General features: G+C 39.1%; 1 pseudogene; it reads left to right on the top strand.

The window, feature by feature from the left end:
- The first annotated feature begins 4,075 nt into the window (after positions 1-4,075).
- LOC149256745 (F-box protein At1g67340 pseudogene) lies at positions 4,076-4,990 on the top strand (annotated as a pseudogene).
- Positions 4,991-6,504: the final 1,514 nt, after the last annotated feature.

The raw sequence follows: 6,504 nt of genomic DNA, 5'->3' as shown, positions 1-6,504 counted from the left end.
TCATGAGTGTAATAGTTTTTCTTATTTACATTCTGTTTCTTGTTCCATTTAATAGGTTCCTTACCTTTGTCAAGCTTATCTTTATGAGGGCACTTGGCAGCATAGTGACCGACTCTTCCACAAGCAAAGCATTTGAAATATAACTTACCTCTGAATCTACCAGCACCCCGTTGAAGATTCTTGACAAAATTTAATTCTTCCTCTTATTCTGACATATGTCTTGACTCATAGTAATCTCCTTTGCCTAAAGCCTTTAATGCAGCTTCTCTCCTGTCTGATGGTCCTCCTTTCCTCATTTCGTAAGTAGTTAAAATTCCATGCAGCTGTGACATTGTAAGGTTCCATAGATTCTCCTTTTCTTCTATTGCAGAAACTTTTGATTCAAACTTAGGGGACAAAGATCTTAGAACTTTTTCAACCACAACAACCTCTTTTATTTCTTCACCCAAATTTTTCATACAATTAACAATCTCATCTACATGAAGGAAATAGTTAGCCACACTTTCATCATTGTGCATTATGAGATTTTCATACTGAATTCTGAGGGTTTGAAGTTTTGTTCGTTTTACCTGTTCATCTCCTTCATAGCTCAGAACAATCTTGTCCCATATTTATTTTGTGGATTTATACTGCATAACCTTGACGAATTATGATTGAGATAGACATCCTAATAGAGTATTGACAGCCTTTGCATTTGTTTCATATTGCTTCTTACCAGCCGAATCTGTAGGAGTTGTGGATGGAAAAGTATACCCTATATCTATGATATCCCATACTTCTGTACCAAGAGATTGAAGATAGGTTGTAACTCTTACCTTCCAATAGACGAAGTTGGTCCCATCAAAAATTGGTGGCCTGATAGATGCTTCTCTCTCGTAGTTGCTCATGATGATGGATCTTCCTTCAAGCGATCAAGCTTCTTCAGAAGGACCTGCTCTGATACCAATTGTTGGAAATAATACTGAGAGGGGGGGTGAATCAGTATTATCAAGTCAATTATTCCCTTTTTCAAATCCAGATCATATATGCTACTTCAGTTAGTTAAAACCGCGTATATACGCAACTACGTATAAGGAAACCCGCGTATACCATGCAAACTTATAATTTACTTTATCTTACAGATGTTGATTATTAATCTGTGTATCTGAATCAAATAAACAGTAACCAGAAACAGTGAAACAGAGTAGAAGACAATCACACACAAGAACACAAGATATAAGGTGGAAACCCAATGTGGGTGAAAACCACCTGCTGCAATTCATCTCTATCTTCCTTTTAATTAGAAACTTCTTTTTACAATGATTCTGTACTGGTGCAGTCCTTTACCAGTACGCAGGCTGCAACCTGCAGAGAGCTACAACCCTCTCTCGTTCTCCAGCTTCTTCTGGAAGGGAGCTACAACCCCCTTAGCTCTTGCACTAGCCAAGATACTAGTACGTAGGTGCTGGCCTATAGAAGGCTACAACCTTCTCTTTCTTCCAGGGACCACGTTTCATAAATTTTCAGACTAGATTCATGAACATCAATCAATCATCAAGAATCAAACAATCTCCTTTCCACCAACTGAATCAAGTAGACACTTCTTGGACAGTTGTACCCAGAGCACAGTAATAGTAACCACACACCCAATTCTGAACCCAAAACACTGTAGCAATAAACAGAAGCAGCTAAAGCACAACTCAAAATATGTACACTACTTCAATAACCAGAAACCTGCGTGCATATGCTTCTATGTTTGGACCAACTTGCGTATACGCTATTTTTACTCACCAAACCAGCGTGTATACACGCCTTCGCTTCACTGAACCTTCGTACAAATCTATAAAGAATAATTTCAAATATTCAAACCTTAATTAACCCAGATTACCAGATTTATAGATCAAGCATGCGCCACATATAACGGATCAAAATCATACAAAGATACTATTATTCAAGCCTTAAGATTATGACCCATCAATAGAACTTATCCTTCTTTTTACGCTAAGGTTCCTCCTTTATTCATATCCAGATCTGTACCATAACCCAATCAATATTTCAGATCAAGCACTTTATCAGATATTCAATGATTCAGATCATATTTTGCCAAATGATCTCCTTCCTCTTTTATAGTCTTAGGCCTTCCACAATACCACGGTCCAAAACCATAACAAAACAATACCATGGACCCAATACTTGGGATCAACACTCTTGACAAGATACCATGGCCCAAAACCATAGGTTCAATTACCAAGGACTAAATACCACGAACTAAAAGCAAGTTCTCCAACATGTACACGCTTTTCCTTGCGTGAAAGTGCGTGTATAAACATAAGCACCTTTGTAACGTCTAACCCGTGCGTATACGTGCCTTCGTCTAGGTGAACCTGCGTATATATCTTTTTCCTTCATTCTGAGAGCCTGTACTGAGATATGTCACCAAAGTGAGTTGCCATCAAGGACAACACTTGTGCCATAGCTCTAAATCAGTGCCACAATGCCAACATAAACCACTTTAACTAAACATTAAATGTATTCTTTGACAACTGCAACCTCATGAGGTCGAATTTGATGAAGCCTCCCACGTTGTCACCTTACTACTGATGACAAACCCTAGAAATTAGGGAACATGTTTCCCTATTTTTAGGTTTAGGATCCTTGAAAATTGGCACGTGGGATAGAGCCTTTATCTTCTCATCCATGACATATTTTATGAAACTGAAGAAATTTTTTGTATTCCATGCTGTCTAGAACAAAAACCTCTCTTGGTTTTTTAAAACACTTCTCCAGCTGTCCAGAATCTATCCTTGAAAAACACATGTAAAACAGGAAAAATCGGTTCTCTGAAATTAGGGTTTCAAAGAAAGCTTAGTGATTCCCAACTGAAAACACTTATGAAGAAAGTGAGATAGGTTATTGTAGCTGGAGAGCTTATGAAGAGAAACCTCTTTAAAAATTCTAAAATACCTTTTCCTGTGACTAGAAACTGATCTTGAAAAAGACTGCTAAAACCAGAAGACAAAGCTTGACTTTCAGCAGTTTCGTAGCGCAATTTTAACCATAAATTTCTCCCACCTCAGAACGAATTTGAAGAAACTGAAAGAGGTTTTTGTAGTTAAGTATTTTATGAAGAAAGGCCTCTTTCAGTTTTCAAAATTGAGTTCTCAGCTGCTCAGGAACCCTTCTGGAAGTTGACTAGTAAAAGCAGAAAACAGAGTCTTTATGCTGAAATAGGCCTTTTCAGGGGTTTCTTAGCACGCTACGAAAACTTCTAATTCAGTAAAAATTCTAGGTTTTGCGCTACAAAAACTCCTAGGCAGTTTCGTAGTGCATGAAAACCTTGACACAAGTTTGACACATGGAAATTTATGTGTGATGTGGGACCAGTGATAGGCAAAACCAAAGTGTTAACCTTATTTGACAATACCAACAAGGCTCCCTTCTAGGTCTTAGACTCTAAGTCAAACCATGGAAAGACTAGACCAAGACTAACACAAAACCTTTGGAATCCAACTGATGTTCAAAATTTAGGAATTTCTTTTTTTTGAGTGATACCAATATTAATCATGTGGAATAATTGGGCAATTTATTTGGTTTGGTCTCTTAATTATATTAGTCTAGATTCATCTTAACTTGGGATGTATCAATGGCATCAAGTCTCTTTTGGTGTAAATATTTTTTAAGTTCTACATCATATAGTATTAGTTATGGTGGGTATATTATTGGAATATTAATTCCTACTTGTCTGAGTTGTGTCTTTCTAACTAGAGGACTCTGTTCCTATCTATGTTCCTAGTTTGGTGTGTGATTGAGATATTCTCTTAACCAATAGATTGTATGTCCAAGATAGTTTTCCTATCTTGAGACGATACTCTCTATATATGTAATTGCGTATCTTATTAGTAATATATAGATAACTTTGTGAAATTATATCATGGTATCAGAGCCCTGAGGGCTTGGCCTCTCGTGGGCTTGGCCTCTCCTCAGCTGAGGGAAATAAGAGAGTATATATTTTTTTAGTTTTAAGTTTGTCCATCGAACAAGGTTCTCAAAGTCGAGGGAGCCTGCTGTGAAAGATTTCGTGTTGCATGCTCGTGATATGGAGTATTGCTCATTGCTTGAATGAGGTCGCTTGAAGTTTGTCTCAGCACTCGAGGGCTGAATTGGATGAGGTGATCATGGAGAGCCATGGATGTGAGCCTTTAGGAACCTACAGTTCATTGCTAACACTCATATATTTTTTTTGAAACTTTTTGCTGACGCAGGCAATCGAGAAGCCTATTACATGCTTGGCATGATTTGATTCTATTGCCCGATGAATAGAGGATCGAGCTTAGGTTTAATGGCTGAAGCAACAATTGCATCGCACCCATGCGCCCTGTATTCTCTGGCCGTTATAAAATTCAATGGAAGCGGAGGATTCAGAAAGGACAAAGTCCTAAAGGCTAGAGTTGTTCTATGTGCCAAGGTTGCCGCCATAGGACATTTAGATGCAATGAGAGAGCTCAGTCATTGTTTGAAGGATGGGTATGGCATTAAAAAGAATGTCAAACATGGGTGGAATTTTCCTCTAGAAGAAAATGGAAGAGAGGTAGCGGCTGCCACAGAAGCATATTGTTGCATGCACGGTTTCGATTACGCTCTTTCAGATGGATGGAATCCATCCAAGTTAAACTCCAGCAAGAACGGGAGCTCAATGAGCAGCCTCCATGATCGTTGTCACGAAAATTGGAGAATCACATCACAAAGTGATTTTGGGTGCAATGCGTTGCCTGCAAATTTTCATGCAATAAACACATTCCTGGTAGAATGGTTTGCATTGCATCCGCCAGCACAGGGGTTAAGACTCTGCTGTCATTCTCAATGCGGGAGGTCAGAGACTAGAAAACATGAATTTAGGAGATGTTCTGCATGTGGCTCTCTGCACTATTGCTCCCGGGCTTGCTAGGCTTTGGACTAGAAAATGAAGCACAGATATGACTGCAATCATGTGGAAAATTGGGATGAACAATAAGAGTGAAAATCGTTGAAGAAGGATGAACACAATATGACAATTTTTAAATATCTTGTTTTCTCTAGTGGCACCCTTAGTGAAAGGGTCTTCTTGGGAAAATTCTAACATGACCCTGTGCACAGAGAGAGAAACATAGGGGTTGGGCATTCCCACTTCGAATATAATAATTAACTGAGTGTTTGAATTATGTTCCAGCTCAACAACACTGTAATCACAGATGGAGTTTATTTTTATGGTAGTAATGACAAGGCTTCCAAGGATGTCAATATTGGCAAGAAAATGGGTGAACTTCAGCTCCCGGTGGCATTCATTTCTCATCTCTGGTGAACATGATGCAAAGGCTGCTGCCACGGAAGAGGTGGCTGCTCCACTTAGATAGGTTGTATTAATCGATTGGTCATATTGAAAATCATAGAGCATTGCCAAGAATGCTCAACTACTCTGGTCACCGGACAAATTTTGGGTTTGGATATTGGAAGAATTATGGAGGTCACCAATGATTTCCAATTCCTAAGCAAGGGAGCGTAGAGGACTCTGGTGATTTGTTCAATTTACAAAACTTGAAGATGCTTGAGCTGTACAGAATTAGGCAGTTGGAAATTGTTGGTCAAATCATAAAGGTGACAACAGTATTTAATCAATTTGAATGGAGGATTTTGGGGCTAATTCTATTAATTTTCATCGTGTCATGGTATTTCTGGTAATTATTGAAGTGACATTGGTGTGACCAACTATTGTCACATTTTTTGAGTGTATGTTGGAACTGGTCATTCCAACAATACACAAATTTGGAGGATATGATGAAGACATGACACTTAAGATGGCATTAGAGGAGTTGCATCAAAGATTAAACGATGATGGACAATTGAGTTTGTGTGAATTTGTGTGAGTGTGTGGAATAGACTCTTGAGCATGATGTATTAATGTATCACATACATTTTATTAGTAAGCAAGTCTAGGATGTTTTGTAGTGGTATTTGTAACGTATGTACCTGGTAACTCCAAAAGTTGGAGTTATGTTGTAAGCCTTGTAAGGCATGTGTACCCCCATACAGTTCGTGGTAATCTAAAAACTACTTTATATTTGCAGTGTTGGTTTGTGGTAAGCCAGTAACCATGTGTAAGAGTGAGGTGGGACAAAGATTTCTGTTGGCATGGTTTAGGGTTAGCCGAGAAAACCCTTGGCCTCGTTGAGTCAGGTCTTTGGTGAGCCTTAGTGGCTAGAGTGCCCTAGTGGCAGGTTTGTAGCTTAGAGTGGTTGGAGTGCTCTAGTGGTAGGTTTGTGGCTCAGAGTGGCTGGAGAGCCTTCGTGGTTGTGATGAGCCTTCATGGCTGAGTTGAGCCTTGGTGGTTGTGTTTAGCCTTGGTGGCTGACAGGCCTTGGTGGCATGGTTGAGGGTGATCCCATAAAACCCAGAGCATGGTTACGGGTAATCCGATAAAACCCATGATGATATTGGAGGGGGATTTATAGGTATAGGTACAGGTGTGCAATTATAATGGTTGGAAGAACC

The sequence above is a fragment of the Pinus tabuliformis genome, chromosome 7 (genome assembly GCF_031772625.1).
Source record: "Pinus tabuliformis cultivar Carrire ecotype Pingquan chromosome 7, CPIR1, whole genome shotgun sequence".
NCBI lineage: Eukaryota > Viridiplantae > Streptophyta > Pinopsida > Pinales > Pinaceae > Pinus > Pinus tabuliformis.
Note: the sequence above shows the minus strand (reverse complement) of the source record. Positions and strands in the feature narration are given on the sequence as shown.